Source organism: Clinocottus analis, unplaced genomic scaffold, assembly GCF_023055335.1.
Source record: "Clinocottus analis isolate CAN_PGR_092001 unplaced genomic scaffold, fCliAna1.0.p SCAF_32, whole genome shotgun sequence".
NCBI classification, from domain to species: Eukaryota; Metazoa; Chordata; class Actinopteri; order Perciformes; family Cottidae; genus Clinocottus; species Clinocottus analis.
Genome location: NW_027176065.1, coordinates 624,226 through 643,477, shown reverse-complemented (window position 1 = coordinate 643,477; position 19,252 = coordinate 624,226). Strand labels below are relative to the sequence as shown.

The window sequence follows — 19,252 nt, the reverse complement described above, 5'->3', positions numbered from 1 at the left end:
AAATGTACTCTATTTATGAAAATATGACTTTATTTTAATAATAGTTTTCTGATTTATATATATATGTTAAAATATTACAATTTTCTTAATTAATTAATGGAATTTAATCAAGAAAATTAACTTTTTTTTCTGGTATGACTTTATTCATGAAACGTTAGGATTTTAAATCTTGATATATTGTGTTTTCTTTCTCCCCTCAATGTGTTCTAACTTTATTCTTTATTCTCTCCCTCACAGTAGAAACGTGGAACAATAACCACCAGGACTTCCTCTATCATAATAGAGAGAGATGGTATCTCTGCAGAGGGCGGAAATGAGCCTCCATACACGGATCCAGATGTGGGTTTTCTTCTCCTTCTCGGAGGACTCTTCCTCTCAAGTTTTCCAGGGTCTTCATCGGCCTCGTGGATCTTCACCCCGAGGCAAATGTTCACGATAAAAAATAAAAAAATAAAAAAGGGAGCTCTGTTTTTGCCAGATAACCTAATTAATTCATAGATCCACCTTAAAAACTGGGTGATCCCGGGCTGGTCCCTCCCTCTCTCGCGGTCTCCGGCACTAGTTCACTTCCCTCTCAGTTTCACCCCCCACATATCACCCCGCCTCCCCGCCAGCCAGGAAAAAGACGCCGACCCGGACTTCGGGTCTTTTCTCCGGTCCCCTGTTTGAATGCGTCGGACCCCTCCAGCCTCACACACACAACAAAACAACAACCCACCGGTCCTCATTGACCGGGATCTGCCCGGTACCCTCCTCTGGGTTCACAGTCCAGGAGAGAGAGAGAGACAGAAAGAGGGGAGTTTTATTTCTTCCTCGAACACGGATTGATTTTTCCCCCCTTGACTTGAATCTGGATTGTTTTCTTCCCCCGTGTGTGTGTGTGTTGTGTACGTGTGTGTGTGTGTGTGTGTGTGTGTGGGGCCGCCGCCGCCGCCGCTGCAGGACTCGGGGAGCCGATGCCATACCGTCAACATAAACCGGTTTTAAACGTCGGAACAACAAAGGGACGGTGAAGATCTTTTTCTCTCCCCCATCCGGGTCTGTCAATCATTTCCAGCACTGCAGTTGTCAAGTTGGATCCCCGCTGTGAAATGGACAAACCCCTCTAAAAACTGCAAGACGCCGCTCTCCGCCTCACCGACACCAACAGCCGCAGGACGGGATTCAGACGAGGACGCCCGCGAGTGGAGGTAACGTCTATTTTTTGTGTGTGTGTGTTGGGTTTGTTTTCTTACAACTTTATTCAGCACATGTCCGGTTTTCTTTTAGTTCACTTGTGGCTGAAAGACAACAACCGACGTTGTTGGTGCTCGGTGAAGTGATTTTTTTTTTTTAAAGGAGTCTGTCGTGTGTTGTCCGCGCTGCTTTAGCATCCGGGTAAGTTGACGTTAACGGTCACAAACCGCTGTTTTCTTCACCCACTAACTGACAACTACGGACATATTTGGTTTTTTTTTTTCTTCCACAGGTGTGAACGCACAGCTCGGGGTACACGTATTTTATTCGTCCCCGGAATTAACCGCGAACCCCCCTCTTCCCTGTTCAAGGCACGTATTGCTAACCCGCTTCCCCCGGGCGTGTGGCCGGGTTAACAGACCCGATACGTGCCTCCCTTCAACGGCCAATGCTGTCAAGTCTCCATTCAAAAAAAAAAAAAAAATGAAGCCAACTTGCGTCGCTTTTTTTGGGACTTAAACAGCTGTTAAAACACACACGGTGGCGTTGTGGGCTCGTTTGGAAATTAAAACATCTGCAACAGACCGAATAGCTCTTAATTTCGGTCAAATATCAACTTTTAGGCTTATTACGCAGCGCTCGCGTGCGAGTCTTTTCTCGCTCGCCGCGGTGTTTTTCAACCGGGCGACCACGAGTGCGACTCCGGTAGTTGACTTCTATTTTCAGTGTAAAATGACTTTTTTACGTGTACGGGACGTACGCCGAATTGAACACCTGCGTCCACCGATTGACACTGAGTGGTTTACGATCAACAAAATATCCACGTCCACTGCTTAAACGGGGAATGTTGTTTGAATAAGGAAATTCTGAATGGCGCTGTGGTTGACGGGTTCTCCCCGGGCGACAGGACTGCACGTACCGACCATTGCAGCGGTTGCGAGGCAGGAATCCGACCAGAGTGTCTGGAAACACTTCGCTCATCGTCCCTGCCGACAGTGTTTGTGTTTTTGCCCCTCTGATATTCCCCATGGTAACCAAATAAACCCCTTTTTTTGTCATCAGTAAAAAAAAAACCTCGGTTTCTGGTAACTTGTGTTTTTCCCCCTCCACGAACACCGGTTGCTGCGGCACTTGGTTTGTGTTATTAATGTGTGTTTGACTGTCGTCACGAATGCGGCGCCTTCAGGGTGAAGCTCGCTCGGCTCGTCGGAGTGGTTTGCCCACATTTAGCGCATACATTGTCAATAGTAGGACTGTCACAATGGCGAGGGCGTTGAAAGGGGGGGCAAAACGTAATGTTTTTTATTTTAATTAACGGGCGTTCAGCTCGAGGAGAACCGTCCTTACGTCATTCTGCAAAGATGGGCGGATGAGCACCAGCAAGCAAGCAGCTCTGCTCCTTCTCCTCCTCCTCGTTTCATCCATCTCCTTCTCCCCCTCCTCCTCTCTTCTCTATCTGGGTGTGTCCTGCCTTATTGCGTTAGGAAGGAGGGGGGATCCCGCATCTTGTGCTCAAGGTGACTCCTCCTCAGCTTGTGACCTCCAAACGAGGGCATTTGCTCCTTCAGTTTCCTCTCTCTCTGCTGTTTTCACCAGTAATTACAAAAAAAGGCTTCTTTTGCAAAAAGGAAAAACTTTGATGTCTGTTTTTATGGAAACAGGTTGAATTATAGATGATTCTTCTTCTGAGGCCAGCGATGATCCAAAGGAACAAATGGCGAATTTTCATTTTATTTTAAATGATGAATTCATGGTAGTTCACCATGTCGGTCATCTGCTGCCAACACATTTTAATGTGAATTTAAAAGCCACTACATAAAATGGCATTTGCTGTGAGATGCCATTTCCCCAGTAAAGGTCAATGTTGTAATTTTTTAAAATGTAAAGTATATTCATTTTTCATGAAGTTAGCAGAGGGCGGCCTTAGCTTGAGGCGAGGCGGCCCACATCCTCTGCAACTACAAGTGAAGCATGTGGTCATTTAATGGATGCATTAATACACGGTCATAATTCAAGATGAATTACCAAACATTAACCGACGCCACCTTCAAAAATACCAAATGTTTGGGTTTTATACCACTGGAGACTTCTCCAGGTTTTGAGCCGTTGGTCGGACAAATCACCGTTTGTGCTGGTTAAACTGTGATGGACATGTTCACTATTTTCTGACCTTTTTACACACAAGCAATTAATCAACTAACTGGGAAAATATTACCCAGATTAATTGCTAATGACAATAGTTGTTAGATTAGGAGCTTCTGCCCAGATCTCAACAATGGGAAGTGCAGACCTGCGGGTCAAGGAAGCTGATAGTTGGATCTGAACATCCTGTTGGGAGGTTTTCTAGATCCAGAAGAGTCCCAATGGTGTTTCCCGTCTTGTCATTGGTGCCTTTAAACGTTGATACACTCTGGTTCTTTCCCATTTGTTTCTGGGTGTAGTGGCTTGTTTTCTCCTGCGCTCTCATGACCATCTGTGCCGGGTGGGCGTGGTCTCCAGACGTTGTGATGTCACCCGTTTGGGGTTTTGAAGCCTCGCATCCGGGACTTCGCCTGTCGCCATCTTGTTTTTTTTGTGCAAGTGACCATAATTGGACTGCGGATGAGTGACGGAGAGACGCAGTCCACGGCTCTGTCAATCATGAGGTAGCCCCGCCCTGAAGCATACTCCACATTATGGTTCATCTGACTCTAAATGCACAACAATTTACTAAAAGAGCATCACGCTGTATTGAAGAAGACTTGAAAATAGAGATTGAGACATAAACTCATGGTTACAATGTTCACTGAGGGAATACATAGAGAGAAAAGTAGAGTAATTTTGTCATAGACTTCTATACAACCAGAGGAGTCGTCCCCTGCTGGTCAGTAGAGAGAATACACGTTTAGGGACTCCAGCATTGGCTTCACTCTTCAGAACCGCAGGATGCAATATCCGGTCTCTGAGCTTTCCCTCATGCTTTTAATGTGAAAATCTTGCATTAAAAGCCGCGTTTAAATGTTCGTAAACAAGCTTGTTCCTGTTATTTCAGGCTGCCTTTATTTATTTTATTTAATAGTACTTTCCTGTGAGCTTGGATCTACACCGGTCCAGGATGACGGATGGGTATTCGTGATGGATGGATCCACCGTTTCCATTACACGCCGCCGGAATGATCCTCATAAATAATGCCTGAAAACAATGTCGGCTTCGGTGAATAAAATTATCTCTCCGGTCGGCCTGAGGGGCGTGCAGGCCGGCGTACCCGAAGACAGACGAGCGCCGTGCACGACCGCCGGAAGGGACGGACGCTGACTCGGCGACGCTGACTCGGCGGCGCGTCACGTCCGTCCTCGTCAACGTTTTCGGGTGCCCTCGGCGCCGTTGGAAACAATAGATTTTCATATTTCACTTTGACTTGTTTTAAAGTCCTTCGGATTCTTTACGAAAGCTGGCACCGAAACGGGACTCTGAGCACCGCGAACACTCTGTTCTGCACGCGATGTGACGTGTGGCTGCAGTGCATTGTGGGCGACGGAGTTCGTTGTCTTTGTGAGGTACCAGTTGCTTGCGTTTCCCCTCGTTCTGCAGAATCTTGATTGTGGATGTTTGCTCTTGCACCAGCGGCTCAGTCGCTGGTGCTCTTGGACGGCGCTGCCGATGTACGTCTCGGCCTCCGCTCGGCTTCCTTCATGCATATGTGGTTTTCATTGGAAGTGGGTTTGTGTTCACACCTTAGACCGACCTGCTACACTGAAAATGAGGCTGCACACACACAAGTGTCGGTGTGATCTCAGTGAGTCAGACCTCGGGACCCCAGATGGAGTCCAAACCACACGGGACCTCTTTTTCTTTTCTTTTTTTTCTATCTTTTTACACATCGAAATGATCTGAGGCAAGAACCGTTCCTCCCGAGTCTTCTGCCGGTTTGTGACTTTTTGGCTGTTGAATTATGAAACTCATTATGCCGTTTTAAACTCACACACATGCACACAAATATCCAACACAGTGTACAAAACGTTTTATATCACAATTGTGTGTTTTTTGCCTCGTTCCTCTTTATGTTTTCGCCAAAACGTTTAGTCCGTTTTTATCCTCGTTCTGCAAGACGATATTGAGACGACTGTTGGAATGACGAACTTGTTACCTGTAGTGAGTGAACGCTGTGTGTCATCGACTTTGCATTTAAAGAAATCTCAGAAGATGTGATCAGAATCCGATCGAGGGGATTTCCCTGAGTGGTTTTTGGTGTATTACGAAAATAAGCCTCAGAAAGTTAAAATGGGAGAAAACAAGTGCTACAAAAGTCAAAAACCACGAGTCGGAAATATGTCGGCTGTGTCTGTGTTTACATAATGGCAGAATGTGTGACCGGTGGGCAAATTTGCTAAAATAAAAACCCAAACCATCGCATATTTCTGTCATTTTAATGAAGGCGGTCGCTGGGAAACAGTTTGTGGACCAAATGATTTATCGATCCATCGCTGAAAGAAAAATGAAATATATTGGACCCATTAGTACACATTCTTCACGCTTGATGAGGAAACCATTCGTAGGAACACAAATGTCCAGTGTTCACACGCGGCACGTCCAACCGGACCCTGATCCGTGTGATGCTGCCTGGCTCACGCCGGACCCACCGGACGCCAATTGAGTGAAAAGTGGGAACCTCGCTGCAGACGGCGTCCCCGCCCGGGATCCAGATCCAGCAGCGACTCTCTTGCGTGAGTCCACTTCCATTATTAATGACCCGGTCCTATATTTAAGATACGGGAGCTCTCTGCTCAGCGTGGCCCTGTAGTGTTTGTGGCTATAATGGAGCTGCTAGCCTTCATCATTATTTTATAAACCTCCTGCTGGCAGACGAGGGTTCACCCCCCCGAGCCGCTGGAGCCGCTGACACGTGACCCCGTGTCATGTTTTATGCACGCCGCCTTTTGTGAACCGAGATATTAATTGGAATTTTTTTTTGAGTTTCGCCGGTTGAGAACAAACAAGTGTCTTTGTCCAGGTAGGACAGCTCAAGACAACCGTTTGGACGCTTTCAGCTCCGGTTGGACGTACATTTCTTGCCCGTGCTGCAAATTCCAGGTCTGGTCCTTTTTAGAATAAAATAATAATTCCTAAACTATAATCATTACGCTTACTGTTAGCATCTGAAAACATACACCTGTAATACTGTGACCGGATCATTCTGTTGGTCTCTGGTTCACATGCACCAGCACCACGTGCAACACGTGGCGCGTTGTCGGCGCCGTGAATTGCTGGTAACCATAGCAACAGCACTGATGCCCCCCCCCCACCTGCCTCCTCCATGTGTGGTAAACCGCCTGCAAACGCAATTTTAAAAAAAGTATAAAAAAAAAAAATCAACGTAAATACAGGAGAGGGTCGGTGTCTGTGGAGGAAGCGACGATGGGAAGTCGTGCGATGGTCCGCCGCCGCCGAGAGACGACGATGGCAGACGTGGCGCCGCTCGCCTCCTTGCCTCCTCGCCTCCTTGCCTCCTCGCCTCCTCGCGACCGTTTGACATGGAGATCCCTCGCTGGCGCTCCGCACCTGCTGCAGGGAAATATCCACACAGACGACGTGGAGGCGTCGGCAGGATTGATGGTTGTGTCCATCTGAGAGTGTCCTTCTGACACACACACACACTTACATAACAGCTGTGTGTGTGTGTGTGTGTATGGAGCTGGCAGGTGTTAAGTGGGTGGCAATGTGTGTGTGTGTGTGTGTGTGTGTGTGTGTGTGTGTGTGTGTGTGTGTGAGAGACAGACAGGAAGGTTTTGAGCAGCAGGATGGATGAAAACAGCATTTTCCTCCACTCGGTTTGAAGAGGACGGACCGCATGAAGTCGCTCGCATCATTTTGCAGACGACAAAACTCAAAGAGTTCATTTGGATCTGTAACCACCTTCGATAGCTGAGAGGTTTTTATTTGTATTGCTGGCCTCGTTAATGGTGACAACGTCTGAAAATGGACATGAAACGTGTGATCGACATACAGCGGAGCTGCTTTTTACAGACTCATTAAACACACCGTTTATTTTTAACCATATGAAATGCACAATAATTATCTACATCTTCCAACGCTGCACGTTGCTCTTCATGAAGAAAGGCTGAGATGTTGAGAGAACTGCGAGTCGGAAACCCGGGACCTTTTTTCGTGCGACGCGTTTTCGAGGTCGTAACTCCACTCACGAGTGTGTTTTGTGTTGTTTTTTTTACAGTGTGTCGTTCGTTGTTTTGTGTGCTGCATTCAAATGAAGCGGAAACCCCGGCCGCCTGACACAAACTGCTCTGAGATGAGAACGTGAACACGAGCGGAGACGTCAACACTCAAATCTCCAATAATAATAATAATAATAATAATAATAATAATAATAAATAAATAAATCACGTGATGCAGCTGTGCGGTGACAGATGTAATCAGGGTGCGGCTGCTTCCTTCCTTCTGCAACAGGAAGCGCTCGTAACGCAAAGGAAAAGCAGATGGAGCGAAACCGACGCGTCAGAGGGAAAATCAAACCGACAATGGACTAAATGACGTCGCGGCCGTGAGGAAAAGCCAGCTTATGAAAGACGAGATGAGAAGAATATTATTATCCTGTTCAGTCATCGTCACATGCTGATGATCAAAAACCCCGGAGGACGATCTCTGGGGTTTTGTTAATTTGAGCACATTTTTTTTGTTCCCTCTCGTGCTCTAACTTTAACTTTTCTCATCTCCTGAAGGTGAAGGTGCTGCAGGGACGTGTGTGTGTGTGTGTGTGTGTGTGTGTGTGTGTGTGTGTGTGTGTGTGTGTGTGTGTGTGTGTGTGTGTGTGTGTGTGTGTGTGTGTGTGTGTGTCTTAATCCCGATAAAGCCGTGGGTGCAGAGAGGTGTTGAAGCTTGTTGTGAATGTGATGAGCTGCAATGAACTGAGCTGTGTGTGTCCGTGTGTTTGTGTGTCTGTGTGTGTGTGTATTTGCGGCCCTGTGGGTTGTGACAGCGTTGAAGTGTGTCAACAGTCGCTGTGAAAATCAATAATTATCAGTTTGCTGAGCTTTATTAGCTGATACTCAGTCAGTTTAGAACAACATTTATTTTGTCTCGAGTTGTGTGTGTGTATATACAGACTTTGTGTGTTTATGATTTTAGTTGCATGTGTAACTCTAGTTTTGACATGTCTCGGCGCACCGCCGTGATCTTTGGCGCTCCACCAAGGACCTCGGGCCGACAATAATTTCTTAACCCTTGTATAGTGTTCATTTTTTTGTTACTAAACAGGTGTTGTGTGTCTGTTGGACCCACTGTATTCTTGCGTTTTTAATTCAACACAATCAAACAATTTCATGTTAAAAATACTCAACAGATGTTTTCTTCATCCCAATTAGAAGCAATAAAAACACCAAACGTGGTGTGTTAGCTCGCTATCTGGGCTGAGCTGCTCGTTTTCATTTTCGCCGCACACCTGCATTTACCGCTTCTCGCCACAGGGGCCGCCAAAGAGAAAAACTGAGACGCTGGAGATTGTAACTTTATGAAGTATTAAAGAGACTGCGGAAAAATGACTCCGCTCCTGAGCAGCTGTGTATTTCAGAATGGTGTTTGTGCAGATCCTGTAGTCCTGTGTGTGTGTGTGTGTGTGTGTGTGTGTGTGTGGTAGCGTGTGTGGTGTTGTGCGCGTGTGTATTTAAAGCTGGCAGCTTACTTGGCATCCCTCTGCAGCATGTTAACAACTGATAAAGATGAGAGAATAAAGAGAGCGATGCTGCAGGAGAGCGAGATAGGGAGGGGGAGAGATTTCTACCAACGAGCCTGCAGAACTAATGCACGGTTCATTATTTCATCACTGTCTAAACTCACTTTCTTCTTCAAATCTAGCCCCTTACGTCTTCTCTATTCTAAATCTAAGTGTTTGTTGCATTTAAGGTCTCATGAAGACTGAACATGTTGTCCTTTTAGTTCATTTATCAGTGATCTAATCAGGATGTTGGTCTCACATAAACTGTATACAGGTGGTGCTCACACCCTCGTTTACCCGTCTGTGTTCCAAAAGTAGTCGAATTATAGTGTGTGTGTGTGTGTGTGTGTGTGTGTGTGTGTGTGTGTGTGTGTGTGTGTGTGTGTGTGTGTGTGTGTGTGTGTGTGTGTGTGTGTGTGTGAGTTATTCAGAGAAAAGCATTGGTCAAAGTAGGAAGTGAGCAGATGGAGGGTGGACGGAGAGCCAACAGGAAGTGAGGGCTCGATGGTTTCCTCATGTTGTGTTGGCAACAGTCAGGATTCCAGTTCCCTGTGCTAAAGCTGCCAACAGGTGCTGTGTGTGTGTGTGTGTGTGTGTGTGTGTGTGTGTGTGTGTTTTAAAAAGTGTTAAACACACAGTTTCATGGAGGTGCAAATGACTTCTTTAAACCTCTTCCTGTTCCTGTGCAACATCCCACCTCTCTGTTTGCATTCAGACTTCTCACCTTGAACGGCTCTCTGATGCCTGCAGCTCGCCTGGAAGCGCTGCATGTCCATAACGCAGGTGTTTGTTGGGAAGAGGGGAGGGGGGGGGGGGGGGGCTCCCGGTCTGCAGGTAATTAGGGGCAGATTGTGATGGAGCCCCGCCGTTTGGTCAAAATCTATATTCCATCGATGTTTCATTGCCGCCGGCGCCCTTTTACGCTCGAAGGAATCATCTCATTTGTGTGAAAAATAATGCGAGGCTCATTAGGCTTCAGGGAAAAAGGAGCCGTGGCGGCGAATCGCACAGCACGGGGCCGCACGACTAATGAGGGATGCGGGTTCCTACGCCGACTACAAGACGAGGCGTCTCTCTGTGACCGACACAACCGACCCCGTTAACCGGCCGGCTGAGGGCCAAACGAGCTAAACGGGTTAAAACCATCGCTTACATCGCCGGCTGCAGCGTTTGTGCAGAACTGGAAGTAGAGATAGTGTGTGTTTGTGTGTGTGAGACACGATGTGTATGAAATGAGCAGTCACGGTCTAGTTGTGAACGTAGCAGTGTGTGTGTGTGTGTGTGTGTGTTCAGTGTAATTGTCTGTGCACTAAAAGCTGCAATCCAGGCTCACTTAAGGTGGACTGACCTTAAGGTGGACCAGCTGTTTTTATTTTGTGATGAGTTCTTCCTTTGAGTTATGCTCAGATATTGTATCTTCGCAAAAAAACAAAAAGATGTATATTTTAATGTTTAAGGGCATAGCATTTGTTCTTAACGGTTAATTCTTACAAGGATCTGTCTGATTCAGCTGAGCAGGTGAATCATCAAATGATTGTTTTCCAACTGTTTCATGAGAGCAGAACACATTTTCGGGAGCTCAAATAAGAGTCGGTGGTTTTGACAACCAAATATCTGACGGGGAACTCTGTGCCGAATGCAGGAGGGTCTACGAGTGGCATCTCAAACCTCGCGGCTCTCCGTCGACACAACGCATACAAAAGTCACGGCGGTTTGTAACTGAAGCCGTTCACCGTTTGGTTTCCAAGGACCTCGTGTCCGCACGACGTCGTGCAGGAAACACACAATTAGATGGATGCACTGACCGTTCAGCATTGTGGTGAGAACAAGCTCCTCCTTGGAGGCCAGTTTAGTGTTGCTGATGGAGAAGACGTAGGAAGGAAGTTGGTACTTGAGGGAATATCCAGTTACGCCGAAGTGATGCGGCGTTGTGACCGAGAAATAAATTGCTTTAAACTGCATCGTATTGTTTTTCCATTTGTGTTAAGTTTTTAAAGAGAGCGGGAGAAACACTCCCTACATGCAACTTGTTTTCCGGTGCATTTAAAGTATTTCATACACATGACATGTGTGCCGTTCCTCTGCTGGTTGTGTTGGTGTCGGCGGTGCAGCTGCTGTGGTTTCCTGCCTGTTTTTTTAACCGTCAGCATGGCGAGTGAAGACATGAGGTGAGTCAGGATCTGGGTGGCTGAACAGTTTTATTGGGATTTCCTGCTGACGGTCAGTGCTGGTTCCTGTTCAGACTGCAGATGCTGCAGAGAGTTCCTGCTCTTCTTCCTCCTCCTTCCTCGCCATCCTACCGGTGCGATGTCTGGCTGACCAGCAGCTCCGATACACACACATTTACCTCCGTCCACCATGTCTAGATCCTGCTCAGAACCTCAGAGACCTCGGTCCTGGTCTTAGTCTGTGTGTGTGTGTGCGTTAACAAAAAAATATCAGGATTTTAGCAGTTAAAACCATGACTCTCGACCCTTCACAAAGGGTGGACCCCATCAGGCTGGTATCAGTCAATGGTCCCTATGGGGTAATAAAAGCTTGTGTGTGTGTGTGTGTGTGTGTGTGTGTGTGTAGTGGACTCGGTGGAATGCCGTGTTTGCGTTTGGAGAGCTGGGCGCGGTTCTCCGGTTTTTGGCCAAGGCGACTGCACACAATCAGCACACAGCCCGTTCATCACAGCCGGCCTCGCAGAAAACACACACACACACACACACACACACACACACACACACACACACACTGCCGTCGCAGCCGCGGGCTGCGCTCCAATCTGGGACGAGATGAAATCTGTTAAAACACGACAAAAAAATAAAAACACATGAAGGAGGAACGGGGGACCTGCTGGCTCCTCTGCTGTTTGGAGGGAAGGAACAAATAAAAAGAAACCCAGAGTTTATTCTCAGCTGTTCCACTCGAGTTCCCTGACGTTATAACTCGGCGACATCACATCTGGAGCTTTCGTCCCGTCCGACCCGTCGTCGTCGTCGTCGTTCACGGTTCGGCTCCGTTGGATCATGAGCTCGATGAGACTGAAGTGGCTTTTCATTTCAAAGTTCACAAGGAAAAAAAACCACGACAACAAACTAGCGGGATAGAGTGGAGGCAGAGGCACGTGAGAGCAGCGTGTGGTTGTTACACACACACACACACACACACACACACACACACACTACGGTGTCCTGACTGTTGTCGAGCTGCCGGCTTCTGCTTTCGATGGCATGAAAATGTAAAAACAATGTCTTTTTGTCAATTTGTCCTGGAGCGATACACTGACATGTGTGAGTGTGTGTGTGTGTGTGTGTGTGTGTGTGTGTGTGTGTGTGTGTGTGTGTGTGTGTGTGTGTGTCGATAGTGAAAGCATTGTTCTTCTGTTGTTTCTGCAGAAGGGAAAAGCTGAAGCACTGGATGGAAGTGAAAGCAGAGCTCAGACACCTTTTTATTTATCTTTTAGTTGTGGGGAAACAATCAAACATCGACGCTTCCTGTTGCATCTAAAAAAAACCTTAAATTGTGCGTAAGTTGATGAAAACAACAGATCATGTGCTTTTTTTGCAGACTTGACATAAATAATCTGGGCTGTGAGCTGACGCTGCACTCACACAGGAGGGGAAACAAGACATTGTCACATGCATTACAACTTATTGTCACCTGACCAACCGTGCTGCTAAACTACAGCGCAGTTCCTCCGCTGCCGTTCTCAACTTCAGTTTTTATAGAAGTCGTTAATAAGAAGTAGCGTCGGCCCTCATTTGCGCCGCTATCCGTCACCAAGCTACGCTACGGTGGCTAATAATCTGTCAGGGAAATGTGTTCTGTCCATTTAAAGTTTCAACACACTCCTAAAGGACATGAATCGACTGATGCAGATGAACAGCAGGCGTTTCTTTTTGTCTCGTTGTGTGTGTCCGGCTTACTGAGGACACACTGCAGCTCATTTCACTTCCATGTGTTCATCAAATGTTCACATACGACCATCATTTTCACCACTTCATCATCATCATCATCATCAGGTTGGCGACCTGCAGGTTGTTGTCGTTGCTGCAGATCCTCAAACCCCTGAAAGAAAGAGAGAGGGAGATGTTTCCTTCATCGCCTCCTCGCGTCACATTCCTCCTCACCTTAACCCCGCCCCCTCGTCGCCCTCAGCCGCTCTCTGATTGGACCGTGAGATACGCCTCCTCCCACCCGGCCTCATGAATGGCAGCTTGTGTTTTTCGACTCTCCAAACTGTTGTTATTTTTTTTCCACACTAACCCAGGAATGTTTTGCTGTGTCACATTGTCCCAACTGGTCTCCAGCCCAACAAACAGCAGACTCTCAGTCCTCTCGGTCACAAGATGCTCCGCCGCCAGTCATCTGAGGCTGAGTAATGCTGTTCTCTCTGATTCCAGGAAGTGCTCATAGTCAGATTTTAACCTCTCGTCCTTTCCCTACCGCATGGACTGTTTTTTTAAACCCACGTGGGTCTTCGTTCCAAAGTTTCTTCGTCGTGTTTCCACGATACAATCGAGCGTTTTGCCGGCGCAATAAAAGCAGCTGAAGCGGAGACGAAGACGCTTTGACTGAGGCTGAGGCTCTGCGTGAAACCGAAAGGAAACAGGTACATGCCGGCCGTCTGTCAACAACAGGAAGTTAGCGTAACGGCCGCGGCGGCTCGCTTATCGAGCGGCGTCTTGTGGCACGTGGAGGAACAGAAGGCTATTTACACAGCAAAAGGTCACAAGTGGTGTCGGATCTCGACGCGTGCTGCATATTCAGATTCAGCGCGACGATAAATATGTTTAGAAATCCTCCCAAAAAAAAAAGAGCAGAACTTGTGTGAGTGATCACATTTTAAAGCTGTTTGAGGAGGAGCTCTCGGTTTGACTCCCGGGCTGTGAGGACTTTAATCGACTCGATGTTCCAGCCGTCAGCGGGAGGCCGAGAGGGGAATCGATCACCCGGACAGCGGGACTCCCCCGAGGCGCCGCCGGACCGACCGATAACGGTCATCACGAGCACGCCTGTGCGCCGACGGAGACCCGACCTCTGACCCCACATCGAGCTGTATTATTTTACCTGCTCTTTCATTTATTCCTGGGATTGACAGGCACATTTTTGCTATTACATTTTACAGCCTGTGCTGTTCATGAGCGAACCCGTCACCTGAATATCATGAGAGGCTTCGGGCAGATGATGGACGGGTCAAAAGAGCTCTACAGTCGTCTCCACGAGGAGTTTAGGAAGTTTTTATTGATGGATTCATTGATTTTTCTACTTGAACCAGAGCGCTCGGTGACACCAAAGGCCCCGATCCACCTTTTGTTGTTCATAATGTTACACTTAGATCAATAACAGTGATCGAATCCTTTCCCTTTTTAAATTAAGAGAAGGTAAAAAAACAACAACACAGCATAGTATCGCAATATTTTGCGCTGTGAATATTGTATCTATACACGGACGCCCATCATCCATCTTTTGTTATGTCCACTATTAATATTGCAAATGGAGATTAAACCTCTTAAACCACTTGTTGTTTCCTGCTTTACTTGCTTTAACAACATGATTATCATGAGATGAAACTGCGTTACTTGGAGTAATACTTGCTGTATGTTGTGATGTATGTTTTTACAATACTCTGCGTATCGCAGTATCTTTATAACTGCAATAAGATTCAATTAAACTTAAATGTATTTTGTGTAGCCCAAAATCAAGAATTGGCCTTAAGAGGCCTTAACAATCTGCACACGTACGACATCACATCGGATCTTATATACATAATAAATGTTTAAAACAATAACTTGCTTCTATGTTTCCTGCAGGAAATTGGTCATTATTAATTTTTTTCCACCAAACGACAACACATAGCAATAAACGAGGCCGAGTCCGCCCCTGCTGTAAGACGTAGGAAACCCTGTGCATGTGCAGCTGATTTATTCATCACAATAAAGCTGGACACCACAAACTGTCACAGTTGTGAGGCCGGACGGCGTGTTAATAAAGTTTGATATAAAAAAAGACAAGATCGTCTTTCTTCTGTAAACCTGGACTTTGATTTTGCGAAAGACACACGAGGGCAGACGCTGACTTTAAATCACGACGAACGAGAACACTTTCTCCTCTAACAACAGGAAATATGTTTAACGTGTGTGTGTGTGTGTGTGTGTGTGTGATGTGGAGCGACTCCCTCACGCGTTAGATAACAGCGGCTGTCTGCAGCTCGTTGATAAAGCGGGGCACGCCGAGCGGGACGCGCCAGCGTTGTCCTCATGAGGTAAACGTAGAAGAACAAGAAGAAGAACAAGAAAGTCTAAATATAACGGCGGCAGAGAGACGACGAGACAAAACAACTTCCCCCAGCGTGTTTTAGATATTAGAGAAGTCGGGATCAGGTGACAAAGTGTGTCAGCGTCACACTCGTCAGGTCACCCCTCCCTCCGGCGGTAGAGCCACGTGCGCCCGCTGTGACATCACCAGGTGTCTGCAGGTAACCTGAACACCTCTGTTGCAGTTTGTATTAAATGGGCCTTTTATCAAAGATGGCGTCCGCTTCAAGCCTCATGAGCAGTGGACTGAACATCCATGTAGCGTGACGGAAAAAGACAGGAAGTCGACCTTGAGCCGAAGCGCATCAAATGTTTATTACCGCTGATGGGACCTGCCACCATAGAACGCTCATTTTAACCGCTGAAAGTGACCTTCGTGTTTTTACTTTTACTTTCACTGCAGGAAAAAACCCGCGTTGGCCACCGGGTCCTCATCTGACGCCGCGAAATGGAAACTGCGCGTCAAAAGAAGCTAAGCGCGGCCGGCGGCGTTATCGCAGAGTGCTCGTTGACGTAGTTGACTCGCTAAAAGCTTCTCGTTATTATTTTTTTTTAGGTCGGAACAAAGCAGTGAAATCAATAAGCGTGATTTGGTTGACGCTTCGCTGGCTCAGCTTTGACGCGCCGGGCTTCAGTTTGACGGCCGGTGTCGAGTCGGCCGCTTCGACCGACGGAGCGCGAGTGTTGGTTTAGGAAAAGGTCGTTGTTGGACTTGAAAAACGCCGTTTTCTGGAGGGAAAACTTCTCCGCCTGAAAAGAGGCAGTTCCGGCCGCAGCGACACTGCGGGTCAAACTGTGGTGATTCACAAACAGCTGTAGGAAGCAGCTAATCTCAGTCTTCTGAAGAGCATCCATGTATTACCACCCCCTCCCCTTTTAAACACATTCAAAAGACCAGAAAGCCCCCACTTCCACTGCACTGGCAGCAGCCAGCCGCTTCCTTTTTTCATAAATCAGCGGTCGACTGTGTTCCTGCTGCTTATCAAGAGGGAAATGTTGAGCTCGTAGGGCGGCAATCAGCTTATTTCCCTTCCTCCGTTTGCTTTGTTTTTCCTGTTCCACTCTCGCGTTCACCCCTCCCCACCCCTATCGTGCTTTCTTTCTCCATGATCTGATCTTTTATTACCCGGCCTCCACTCTCCAGTGTGTACACAGAGAAACCCGAGTCCTGAGAGCGCGGCGGCGGCGTCGGTTGGACGCGTAACCAAAGAGACGGTGTGCCACGCTTCTGACGCGGGTCATGAACCAGCGCCTCGATTCTGCATTTCATTCCCTCTTCGAGCGGTTTCGCTGATGGTGAATGGAGGAAACGAACACTTCGGTGTTCGCAGCAGCGCCGGGAGATTTTTGGCGTTCTTGCCGTTGGCGTGCAGCACCGAGAAGGTCGGAGGCCTCGGCCACAGGTGCTTTTTTTCACCTGCGCCGCATCAAAGCCGCCATGCCCCTCCCCCCCTGCGGCGCTCGTTAGCCGCCGGGGCTAATTGTGAGGGATCCTTCACTGCACAGATGCTGACGCACTTCAAAGGAGTTCCCCTTCAAAGAGCACTCGGGTCAGAGTGGGAATAGGAGGAGGAACATGAATATATGTGCATAAATCCATTTCTTAATAGTTTGACTGTGAGGGTTCCCACACACTTGGAGAAATGTGGCCAGTCACAGCGTCTTCATGTTGGATATTAATAGTTCAAATTATTTTTCAGTTGATTTTAATTTCTCTAAAAAACTCTGCACAAACATGCATGATCCCCGAACTACGTGCACGTCTCATGAATGACACAAATATGTTTGCACATGTCCGTGGCTTTTATTGTGAAAAGGTGGAGAACAGAAGGAGTGGATCTGGTTTGTGCCGCCTTTTGTCAAAGGGTTGAAAGGGATAATGCAATTTTCCGTCTCGGTGAGTTCAGACCTGAAAACACCTGAGACCTGCTGACTCATCAGTCAGTCAGTCTTAAAAAAAAACAAACCCGCTCACATTTTTTTAAAACATTTTTGCTCTAACCAGTCAGCCGTGACCGGTCCATCCCGCCTCCTTTATTTACAGCCTTTCCTCGGCTCTGGCCTTCCCTAAAATACAGTCGACCCTCCGTACACATGTTGACGTTCAGCCCCAGATATCCTGTTGAGCAGCCGGCGATGAAATTAAACCGTTAACACGCTTCTAAAGATATCTGGCCGTCGCATTGTTTGGTTGTTCCCGTCGATATTCCAACGGCATTAATTCAAGTTCTACACAATTCAGAGCAGCGGCCAGATTAACTGGTGACTTTCTTGCCGTCTGTATTTTGGAAATGATACGAGGACACACTGAACATTTTGAGGGTGTTTTCAACGGCTGTGACCGTGGACACATTTTGTCTGGGAGTCACCAGCTAGCACCAGCTAGCACCAGTTTACACCGTCTAACACCCGCTAACACCCGCTAACACCAACTAACTCCAACTAAGACCAGCTAACACCAACTAACACCAGCTAGCACCAGTTTACACCGTCTAACACATGCTAACACCAATTAGCACCAGCTAACACCCGCTAACACCAACTAACACCAGCTAAGACCAGCTAACACCAACTAACATGCGCTAACACCAGCTAGCACCAGCTGACACCGTCTAACACCCACGAACACCAGCTAGCACCAACTAACATCAACTAAGACCAGCTAACACCCGCTAGCACCAGCTAACATCCGCTAACCAACAGTGTTATGAACCACCGGACACATCGAGTTCGTAGCACTCGTTTTAAGGCCTTCAGGTTCTTGTCTCGGTGCAGCTGGAAGCATCTAGTTATATCTAGTTATGTCTAGTTATGTCTAGTTATGTCTAGTTATGTCCAGTTATGTCCCGCTGATGTAGCGTTAAGCGACAGCTTTTTATGTGTGTACATCAGCCCACTAAACACTAAATGTTGTGTTCCTCACTGAGAGCACACGGATCTGGAAAACACCCGTTTGTGTTTAGATCACATTTGTGGTCTTGTGTTTAATGACCTTTTGTTGTTTACACACTCTGAAAGAGGTCTGCACAAAAACACCCAAATGGCCAAAAAATGTTTCATGGGGGGGAAAAGAAAGCAGCAACATTTAAAAGGGACGGCGCTGCCAGATCGGTGCATTTTTTTTCTTGTTATCCGAGCAACAATGGAGGCTTTTCTCTGGCTGCTCCCGTGCTCAGTGGCACCTGGGGATGAGCACAAAGAGGCCGCCGCAGGTCGGTTTCAGTGGATTTGGTTTGCGGTCGGTGTGGATCGGGGGCTTCGGCGGTGGAGAATAGACTGAGCTTCAGGCTGTAAACAGGATTATTAAATCCCCGGTCGCTCTCCAGATGTTGCCGCTTCAGATCCGTCTTCTCCCCCGGTGTCGTTCTCCGGATGAAGGACGTTTTCGTCTCCTTTTTTATTTTTTTTTGTTCTTCCGAGTTCACGAGTGTATCGGCACTCGGCGGAGTCTCTCCCGTCGCCTCTTTGTCACGCCGACTTCATCGGAGTCAGACTTAAACGGTCTGAAACCCAAAAGATATTCAGAGAAAACCGCCACCGGCGAGTTGAGACGCTACGACCGCCGACATTCTGGCATAAAAAGACTGAAAATGACTTCAGGGATTCGGATGTGATCGGCTGTAAAATGGCGGATAACCATATTTAGTTTCCTATGAATCCTCACTCGCGCTTCCTACGTTTGCCAGTAGACTAACGAGAGTAGTAGCTAACAAAGCTCCGCATTTTCCTATAACTTCTTCACAATAAAAGCCCACAGTCATCTTGCCTTGTGAAAGCTTTTATTTTGAAGCAGGACACGCTGGGTTTCATGAGCAGAAGCTGTGCTCCAGCTTGTTTTTTCCCCTTTGCTCTTCCCAGCAGAGGAGCTCCCATTGGACGGTCGCAGGGGGAGGAAGGAGCCCGACGTTTGGCAAACGCCGGCGGTTTGAACCCGCAGAAGTCCACACCTTGCCGATATCGGCGCTCGGCATGAATACAGGATCGGGGCTCGGTTTCAAGGGCAATGAGGAAGTTGACTCTGAAAAGATCACTGACAAGAAGGAAGCAGATCCCAGATTTTGAGTCG

General features: G+C 47.4%; 1 protein-coding gene across 5 annotated transcripts in view; it reads left to right on the top strand.

The window, feature by feature from the left end:
• The first annotated feature begins 569 nt into the window (after positions 1–569).
• The window catches only part of LOC137798832 (plasma membrane calcium-transporting ATPase 1-like), an 85,987-nt gene continuing 67,304 nt past the window's right edge, over positions 570–19,252 (top strand). For 4 of the 5 annotated variants that reach the window (XM_068595804.1, XM_068595808.1, XM_068595807.1 and 1 more), the window contains exon 1: positions 570–1,190. The gene's annotated coding sequence lies outside the window, so the exon portion shown is untranslated. The remainder of the gene's footprint in view (positions 1,191–19,252) is intronic. The other variant, XM_068595803.1, reaches the window with a different exon arrangement.